The following is an 11056-nucleotide window of genomic DNA, read 5'->3' as shown; positions in this document are numbered from 1 at the left end:
TTTGAAGCTTAGTTGTTTGGAACTATTTTATAGAATTACAAAGGTTTAAGCCAACAATGACTTCAATACCTTTATCAAGTCCTTATAACAAAGATACTGAATTTAAGTGTAGTTTAGAGTCAGAAGTCTAAAGATTTTATTATTTGGCTAAAATCTGTCTTATTTTCCCCCAATAAAAATTTTTGGTTCACCTTTCATTTAATAAAAAATTGTCTCCTTGCCTCCCCCTTCACACCTAAGATTATCTATCAATCATCCATCTATTTATTAATCATCATAGATTTCTGGGAATAAGTTCAAGTTAATGGTCTCATGACTATTTCTGTAGTAAAATGCATATATTCACAATGTTCAGATTTGGTGAAAAAATATTTACTCACAAATGTGACAGGTTTTGAGAAGTGTCTTTTTTTCTATCTGAAAACTTTTGTAGGCTAGAGACAGATTAGAAGATCTTTTTTAAAAAATTGCATCCTATATTAAATATATAAGACACTTTATGAATGTGCATGCCATCCTTGCTCAGGGGCCTTGCATCTTCTCTTAACGTTCTAATTTTAGAATTTGCACTGCTGTAGTGAGCACTGCATTTATTTTTAAGATCTTAGGACGTAAGAGTTCTTTCTGTACTTTTTTTCTTTTAGGGGGGAGTTGGAGGTGTTTGTAGACAAGACACAAGGTCGCCATTGGGGCATAAATTTTAATATTTTACTCCTAAATGACTTATATTACATGCAACTGACTTTTATCAATGTGTATTAAATTGACATACACACAGGTATGGGGAACTGCCACCTCATGCAAAATTTAGGTATGTTTGTATAGCAACAGCTCCCAAATTTAAATAGCAAGCTACAAAACCACATAGCCATGCTCTGTATTAGATTGTCCCGGAAGTCCCGTGTCCCATCTAGTGTATGTGAATGTATGTATATACAATTTAAGTTACCCTTCACTCTTTTTGTCTTTCATAGCCTAACCAAGTATTCAAAAATTAGGAAGAAGTTCTTACCTATAATGTTTCTGAAACACTGATATTTGTTTCCACTGGAATCAGAAGACCTATTTGTCTCAGAAATTTTAAAGTCACATGCCAGATGTAAGGTAAATAGATACTAATATATAATTTGTCATGATTTCACTTTCCATTTCCTATTCCTTAAGATTTTTATACAAAAGCCTTTGACTAACTTCCCCCGAAATGCCTGAAGTTAAAACTTAAGACTCCATAATAAAAAATATAAAAAGTGGAACAGTAGGGTATTATTCAAGAGTTTTGATCGATAAGTCAATATGTACAGTCAAGAAAGAGGATGCTGGTCCCCAGGGGAATTATGTTGGCTTGAATTATCTGTATATGCATGTGCAATGCTGCAACTGTATCTTACTTCATACGAGGTTTGGTCAGTACAACCTCAACTTTGTAATTTTCATTTATGTTATATATATAGAACTATATACTGTATATACATGCAACATTTTATATTTTTCATGGATACATTTTTATCATTTCAAAAAATGTGTATTTCACATTCTTGGACTATTTTTAGCTGTTATTCAATTATACATTTTGTATACTCACATGTTATTTAGTAATAAAATTCTACCTACGTATTACTTCAAAAATAAAATAAAATAAATGGAAAGGTAAAGCACATTACATCGACTCTATTCACTTAGATCTGGCTGTGTCATGAAGCAGAAATAAGTTTCAGAAACTAGTTACTTTACAGTCTGGTTATCTGAGAGCACTAAGTAAATTTGTTTAGATTATCTCCAAATGCTATTGAATTGTGCCATAGTTTTATGTGAGAATCTGACAGATTTGTGCAAAGATAGAAGCCTGTCCTTCCCTGGTTCTTAAATATTTCTCTCCTCAAATGTGCTTGATTTTTTTTTTAACTGCTTTCTAACTATGGACTCTGTATACAGATATCTACTCCATGTAGGTGGAGTGCTTGTGGGAAGCAAACAAAATATAAATATAAGAAACCATCTTTAGTTTTGGTTTTTGAAGATACACAAATATATACTATACTACCTCTACAAACTATATATCTCCATTTAGTAACAAAATTTATTCACACAACATGAAAAATACCTTTTTAAATTGTGATTCCAAAAGGTCCTTTTTATATTCCAACTCCTACCATTGAATATTTTCTTACTCAGCTAGTGTTTCTGTGTTAAAAGAAATAAAAAATAAAAGTTAATTGGAAATTTGGCAATTAAAAATTTCTTATTTTTCTGATGCTTGCAAAATTCAAACCATTTTATAAAATGCTCCAGAATTCCCATTCTGGTGTTTTCTGTTGTTGCTGTTGCTTTTCTGTAATATTTTCAACCATTTCAGCTTCCATCAAAGGGGTATTTAATTAGTTTTAAAAGCAAATAAAAACACGTATTAAATTTCTTTAATATAAATTGTTACCTCCCATAGATGCGAATTTGTACAGTTTACTTTTTAAGTTTTATTTACTAAGAACGGTATGACATGATATAGGCCACGTTTCTTAGAATTTAAAATAGGAATACCTAGGGACGAATAGGTGTGTTCTCTGAAATAAGGATAATTACATTTGTCTCTATTGATTCATTCCATATATGTATAAAAGAATTCATACCTCTTCGTTTTAACTTGACTAATACAATCATCTTAAACCACTCATCAGAAAAGTAATCTGAGGTCTTCTCCATCCATAACCAGCAAAGCTATTGAGAAGCAAAAGCCCTTCCTCCCTCCTTCTCTAAGAAAACAAATTAATTCATTGTTTCAAGCTCCGATTATATCTAACACCTCCATAATTATCATTGACTTTTAACTGATGAAAATTCAGATTTTTCCATATTTTAACTCTACAATTTTTTTTTCCTAACAATTTTGTCAGCTTACCTATGTCTAGTTTGGGATATTTTTGCTATCTGCCAGAAAGCAATTAAATAACAAATATATTCTAGAAATTGTGGCCTCTGAAAGCTTAGCACCATTCAGAGGCAGAAAGGTCCTCTATGTGTATTTTCCTCTTATTTTCTTACCTTCTTTTTCTCTCCTTGTTTTTTTTTTTTTTTTTTTACCTTTTGCAAACTTGGCATTCTTTTGAACATCATCATGTTAGTAAAAAGTGATTGCAAGTAAGGAAGCTTTATTGGCTGCCTGAGGATGGAGTGGGCCAAAGGCAAGAGATCGAAAAGGAATGTGAGCTGTTGGAGAGGTACTCAGTGCCTTTTACACTTTGATGTCCTGGGAAAGAGTTGTGGCGCTCTAATGCACCTAGGGCACTTTGGGCATTTTAGAGACAAAAGCTGTCACTGCCATCCAGTGGCAACATGAGTTACTGCATGTTCAACCAAGCTCCATTGGTGTGGCCCCAGGGAACTAAATAAAAATGGACAAATTGTCCCGATTCTTAAATAGAAAATAAAATACAAAGATTGTTTCTTTTATTGTCTATTTTGACAATTCAAGATATATGACAGGCAAACAAAATTCGTTTTTAAATTCTCTCTCATTTTAAGTTTGAATTTTACTATTTCGTCTTGAGGTTTGAAGGAGGGTGTGTAGGATGAAGAGATTTGTGGCCAAGTCAATGCTTACTAATGTGTTTGAATTAATATGTAAAGTACTTAAAGTTGACTCTAAATGACCACCTCTTTATACTATTAGGGGATTACCACTGATTAAAAAATTCAATGGTTTAGCCATTCTTTTTCCATCGCATTACTAAAACAGAGTTGTACTGATACTGATTCATAACAAAGCCATGATCATATTAACGAAGGGTATCCAGATTAAAGTGAAGGGTGAGGTTCCCACGTCTGTGTTTAATAAACATATAAACTGCAAAAGAGGAATCAGGCGGGGCAGAGATTTTCTCCCTTTCGTTTCAGTGTGACAAGGCATATTTCATATTTTTCCATCACTTTGCTGCCCTCAGTGTTTACTCCATCTATATAAGAAACAATTATTCTATTTTCCGGGTAAATTTCAAAGGAAGTTTGACCTAGGCTCTTTAGCTTTGAATTTATTAACAATTTAAATTGCCTTACTTTTCAGCAATTTTCATAAAAATATAATAGCATTTTATTTTTCCTTAAAAGGTCATGTTTTTCGGTGCCTTCAAAGAGCTGATGTCTGATACCATGTATCAATTAATCTGTGTTTCTAATAGATTTCAGTAGGATTACCCTAGAAAAAATGAGATAAGTTCAGTATTTTTTTATCCACCCTTTTACCTAACTATTATGTAGGATTAATTCCTATTTTTTTGTGTTATGCATCTGTTGACATTTTATAGGCATTGGTTTTCAACGTTGCATTGTTATTTGTTTTTAGCAGGCTATAAAGAGAAATGAGATCTTATAAGAAAGATTGTGTTCTGTATTTTTTCTATGAGTGGAATTATTTTACCTAAGAGAGAATTACTTTATTGTGTGGAACACATATCTATATTATTCCACGTGAATACAGATTTACAATGCATTAAAGGTAATCCACAAAGCTGAAATAAAAATCGAGTTAATTTGAGATTCATTTCCTCAGTGTTCCTGCTAATCAGGCTGTAGGGGTCCTCTGGCACATAAATAACTTTTCATTTACTTTGGACTCAGTGATGTCAGACTTTTCAACAAACTATGATCTGCCCAAAGCTTCAAGACTAAAAAAAATTTAAAGCATATGTAAAAGGTATGTATATATTGTATATATTAACACTTTGAGTCATGACTCTTATTTTAAAAGTATTTTTATGCTGGTGCCTGAGTGGCTCAATTAACTGACTCTTGATCTCAGATGAGGTCTTGATTTCAGGGTAGTGAGTTGAAGCCCCATTTTGGACTCCACGCTGGGTGTGGAGCCTACTTAAAATTTTTTTTTAAATTTAAAAATAAATAAAAGAACTTTTGTAAGGCAGAATCAGACCTATAACTGAATAGAACACCTTCACGTATATTCATCAGTTAAAACAGTTTGAACGTTTTTCTTTAAAAAGAAAAAATAGTTGGTATTTGTTATCCTTCTGTTTTTCTACTATATATTGCTTAATATGTAAGCAAATGCTTTCTTCTAGAAAAGTTGGAGTCCATCCAAATTACAACAACAAAAATCTGCATACAATTTGGTATTCTTAAAAACTCTATCTAATGCACGTTTTTTTCTTATTTGGACTACATGTGTTTATCTCCTGCTCTTTAGGCCTTGAGTCTTCATGCTGAGCTGTATTCGTGTGAGTCTATTTAAATAGTCTGTTTAACTAACTAGTCATTTATTACTAATGGTATTAAAAATGCGTGTATACCATACCTATTTCTGTTCTGATCTCAACTGCTGTTTTGGACTATTTGAGTTTATAAAGTAGAACATCAGTGTTATTATTCCAGACCGAGTGTCATATTAACAGTTTAGAACTTATGATAGTTTTGTTTTTGTCAAATGCAAGAGATACAGAGTGACAACAAGAAGCAAGAAATAACAGGAGTTGTGAGGACAGAGAGCAGAGCAGTGCATCTAAATTGTCATTTGGCAAGAATTATTTTTGTGTCTTCAGTCCTAACTGTTGGTCAGAATTTTGCAGTGCTATTGACTTAAATTTTAGATGTCGACATAAGCCATTTTCATACTTTTCCAACTGAAAACTGTCTCAAGGTTTGGCTTGGACTCAGATTCTTGATGTTCTGAGTTTAGGAGGTAGTCTAGAACTCTATTTTTAAAGACACTATACAGATAGTCCTGATTGATGATGGTTTGACTTAGGACTTTTTAACTTTATGATGGTCAGAAAACACTGCAATTCAGTAGAAACTGTACGTTGAATTTTGATCTTTTCCCAGGCCAATGATAATGTGGTGCATACTCTCTGGTGATGCTGGGCAGTGGCCCCTGTAGCTCCCAGTCAGCCCTGTGATCCTGGGGATCAACAACCGATACTCTGAAGACTGTTCTGTACCCCTAAAATCTTTCTGTTCATCACTTTCAATACAGTATTCATTATGTTACATGAGATAGTCAACATTCTATTTTCAAGTTGTGCCAAGGTTTGTGTTAGGTGCTTTTGCCCAACTGGAGACTGAGGTAAGCATTCTGCACATATTTAAGTTAGGCTAGGCTAAACCATGGTATTCAGTAGGTTCCATGTATTAAATGAATTTTTGACGTTTTGTATTTTCAACACGCTACAGGTGAATCCAGACAAAATACCATCGTAAGTTGAGGAAGATCTATACATAAATCTAGACTATTTTCATCCACTCCACAAATATATCTTGAGAAGTTATTGATCGCAAGATAATGTGGAGACATGTACAAAAATAAGTCATCTTAGCAACAATACTCCGAAGATGTTGGGATTTTTAATTGGTTGTAGACATTCCTTTCATGATTTTCACTGTTTTCACGTGAAGCAACTTCCTAGAATTCCTTACCCAGATCCTACCCTTCACATGTCCATGGTTCTTATTGACTTCAAAGACCAAAGTGAAACATAAGCAAGAGAAATAATTTGAAAAGATAGTTCGGAATCTGTTACAGGAGAAAAAACAAATTCAGAGAAAAGAACGCTGCATTTAAAAGAAATTAATACTTGCGGTGCTTGGGTGGCTCAGTCAGTTAAGCTATGGACTCTTGATTTTGGTTCAGGTCATGATCTCAGAGTTGTGAGATTGAGCCCCACATGGGGCTCTGCACTCAGCGCAGAGTCTGCTTGAGATCTCCTCCCTCTGTGTCTCCTTCCCTTCCCTGCTCATGCTCTCTCTCTCTCAAATAAATAAATACATAAATAAGGAATTTAATACTTAAGTGATATGTATGATATATGAAAATTTAAAAAGAAAAAGTTCCTATTGGGAAAATAAATTATAAATATGTCCAAATTTCCATACACAACTATCTCATTGTCAAAATTCATTTAATTTAAACTTCTGCTACCTATATACAGTTCTGATTAAAGTTCATGAAGATTTGCCTAAATTTACATAATGTTCTCCAATAGAAAATTTGGTCTACTAACAACTGCTAAAGGAAACCTTTAAGAACTTCAAGATGGTTAGTCCAAAATATAGAAAAATAAGAATATAAATAAATATGATTCATTCTGCAAATGACCAATGAAACATTACTGACTGAAAGCAAAATTCTCTACATTTTAGCAGTTCTTGTGTCATACTTATATTACCAAAGCTGCATTCAGATGACAGTTTTAGAAATACACAAAATTGAATTGAAGTAAAAAATGTTTTGTCAGTTACCAAAAACAAGAGCAAAAATTGCTAGTAAATACAAAATAGATTATTTCTACTTAATATGTATATATATATTTGAAATGATTATAAAATAATCATTTAAGCCCATAAATAGTGATTTTTCAGAGTTTTATTGAACATACACACATGATGAACAAGAAGAATGGTAACTGGCTAGAAGAAATGCTTTTTCTAAAGTGTACACCTAGCTTCAAGGACTTGACACATCTGTTCTTAGTCTCCTAAGCCAAATGGTACTTTGGGGAAAAAAATTAATACCATGATATTTCTTGGTATTCCATTCCAATTAAAAGCTTAGTTAGCAAATTTCTGTCTTATATCTAAATTCATTTCCAGAGCTACAGTTTTCAAAGATCCCATCTGGGCTAGGGAGATACAGAGCAGCTAGCAAACCTATTTAAAACAATGTATCACTATGAAGTCATGCAGAAAACAGGGTAATTTCCTATCAAAATGAAACATTTTTCTTATATGGCATGTGAATATTCTTCCCTTAAAGTGTAAATGGTATAGTGTAGGAGAAGAAACACAACTTTTGGAGGAACTCTAAAGGCTTATTTTTTATCTTATCTTGATAAAGAAGGAAAAATATCAAAGCACAACAACTGGATTTTTAAACACCCACACTATTTCTATTCCCACGAATTCTCAACACTTTCAGACACGCCAAATTTTAATACATAAACAATTCATTGCTATCTTGTTTGATACATATAGCATGTTCTCTTGACAAATCCTCAGAATATGTGAGCATTAACATTGATCATAGACCTCAAAAATGATACGGAAGGATGCCATAAATGCCCGCATTTTCCCCACTGCCTTTTACATTTCACAAAGGAGACGGTGAAACCCTTTCGATTGTGTTAATGTGACCGGCTTTCCTCATTGTGTCTAACCAGGAAAAGGAATCTACTCAGTAAATTCAACAAGGAATGTGTAAAATACAAATTTATTAACTACACCAGATGTTTGGAGTATCAGAAGTTTGGAGACTAAAAAGTAAAGATAAGTCAAGAATATATGAAGAGCAGATTCTACCCCTAAGGCTGAAATAGAGGACCCAAGGAAAGAACAAATCTAAAATAGGACCCTGTAGCCAGAGCTGAGATCCATTGCTCACTGGAGAGAGCCTGGCTATGCCCCAGAGGATGGAGGAGAAGTCAGCTAGATTTCCAGACCACCAGGGATCACAAGCAATCTGTCCTTTCAGGCACCAGAGGGACGTCATCCATTGAGATGTAGCCACATGAAACTCACTTGGAATCTCCCCAGTGCGAAAGGTACACTGGGAATCTTCCCTCTGGGTGCCAGGGAGGATTGTGCTCAAGGGGCTGTCATGCCCTGCTGCTTGCCACACACTGCAGGAGCCTGTGGAGAGACAGCACACACTGGAACTGGGACGAAGAACCCCTTCCTCCTCCAGGCAGGTTCCCTTTGATACCCTTGCCAAAGAAGCTTTACAGTGCTAGCTGGTGGGAAGAAATGGTTAGGAGGCACAGACAGGGCAATGAAGAGTTTCTCTGGAGCTGAGAGGCAAGAGATTGGCAAATTAAGTAACCTTACTTCGTTTGAAAAGTGTCATCATTACCGACATCCCACACCAGACTGGCATATTTGTTACAACTGATGAACCCACATTGACTCCTGTTATCAACCTAAGTCCATAGTGTACATTAAGGTTCACTCTTGGTGTGGCCCATTCTATGCTTTTGGACAAACCTATAACGACACAGCATAGTAAAGGGAAATACAAATGTAAGGGGCAGAGAGTGTATGGGAACTTTCTACACTTTCCACTCAATTTTGCTGTGAATCTAAAACGGCTCTAAAGATTAGTTTATTAATTAAAACACACACACAGAGTTAAAAAAAAATGTCATCAATGCATTTTTTTTCCTGAACCTACAATTGTGATACCACCATCTTTCCAACGGCAGTGTGTGTTCATTTTAAGGTGGGCATTGTTTCTTTCATTATGAATTTTGTATATGGCAGAGACAGCTAAATTGCACATTCACCACTTCTGAGGTAATGATAGAACATTCAGGACACAAGGCTATTCAGTTAAAGACTAAATTTCCCAGACCTCTTTGCACCTAGGTAGGGTATGTGACTAAGTTCTGGCCAACAGGATCCAGAAGGGAGCAGAAAGTACAACTTCCGAATCGTAACTTTTAAGGGAGTGGAAAGACATTTCTTTCCCTTTTGCCCCTTCTCTCTGGCTGGAAGGTAGGTCTGGTAATGACCATGGGCCTTGAAAATGAAGGTAATTCCCTAAAATGGTGGAGCAACAAGAAAGAATGAGTCTGGGCTCACAGAACTTTTGCAGAGCAGAGTTGCCACATAAGCTCAACTTGTATGTGATGGAAAAAGAAAGAAACCTCTATTTTATTTAAGCTGTTATTGTTTTGGGTCTCTGCATAATATTGTTTAGTTTCTCCTGTCTCATCACCATACCATTGTTGACTAAAAAGTTAGCAAGTTTGTTAAATATAAAGCAGTGCAGATCTATAATAATAAAACCTTTCACCTGAAAAACTACGATACAAATGCAAAGCCCGCAAAGATTTTCAACAAAGGTGACAATAGTTGCCTTAGCGATTTAGAACCTGTTATATTCATAACCATAGTTTGTTTTCTGAAAAAAATTATTTTTTTCAGCGCTTGAAATCTAATGATAATTAGTCATGTTTTATCAAAGTAGTGTATTACATTGTCATTTTCAAACACCAATTCACTGATTTTGATGCCTGGTTTTATAGGGAGAAAACATGGAAAATTCAGGGTTTGTTATCTATAGGACACTTTTGTCCAAACCTTAATATCTCAATCAGTAAAACAAAACAAAACTAAAAAAATCCACTGAGGGTATTTGGGGAAGGACAAAATTTTCAAAATTTAGTTTTTTAAAGAAGTCTTTGAAAACTAACTATTCCTGAAACCTTATTATGAGTTCTATTGCATACTGATCTATCCACTTAAAAGGCATTTATTTGTTTTCTTATGTAGTATAAATTATCATCCTTGCCTTAGAGATAGGAAAATGATAATTATATGTGCTCAGATAAAATTCTGTTTGCTGTTTATTATTTTATTTTCCAAATTTGATGCAGAATAATCTAATTTTAAGTAATTGGTGCAGAATTTATTTAGGATGATGGAACATGAAACTTATTTAATAACTATTCTGCTTCTTAAATTATTTTTAGAGATACATCTTCAGTATAGTAGAAACTGACTAATTAAACAAAATGGGGAAGAAATTAGAATGATTAAGCTTTTCTAACCTTATTACTTTTAAGTACATTTTGTATTAGCAACCAAAATATAGATGTAGATTTAAGTAATGGAAAATGATAATTCAAAATAGATCTATATCAATTAAAATGTTTGCCACACAAAAGTCCTTTTACATAGGAAACTTAGTAGTTCAAAACAAAAATTGAAAACAAATATATTAAAAGCACATATTTCCTAGTCGGTCAGACCTCATCACTTTTAGTCAATGGACCGGTGGAAAATTAATCAACCTCTCTGGGCTGTAGTTTCATCATGAGAAATTTGGATAATATAATTTACTCATAAGTGTTTGAATAGACATAGAAGTGATGTTCTAACCCTATCACAATTCCTGACATGTACTAAGCACATAATAAATGAAAATTTTATTTTACCACCATGTCATTCCCTTGGATTCAAAATGCTTAGATTTGATGCGTTGGTGCTCTTCCTTTTAAATTATAACTGCTTTTTTCCCCTAATGTATATTTATTATCTTCAGATTATTGCAAAATCCAAA

The 11056-nt window shown here is 33.8% G+C and overlaps 1 pseudogene; it reads right to left on the bottom strand.

Moving 5' to 3' along the window:
- Positions 1-481: 481 nt before the first annotated feature.
- Positions 482-581, bottom strand: LOC113923246 (annotated as a pseudogene).
- Between the last annotated feature and the right edge of the window lie 10475 nt (positions 582-11056).

This window comes from Zalophus californianus, chromosome 9 (assembly GCF_009762305.2).
Source record: "Zalophus californianus isolate mZalCal1 chromosome 9, mZalCal1.pri.v2, whole genome shotgun sequence".
In the NCBI taxonomy this organism is placed as follows: domain Eukaryota; kingdom Metazoa; phylum Chordata; class Mammalia; order Carnivora; family Otariidae; genus Zalophus; species Zalophus californianus.
The sequence above is the reverse complement of the archived record's forward strand: the minus strand, read 5'-3'. Positions and strand labels throughout refer to the sequence as shown.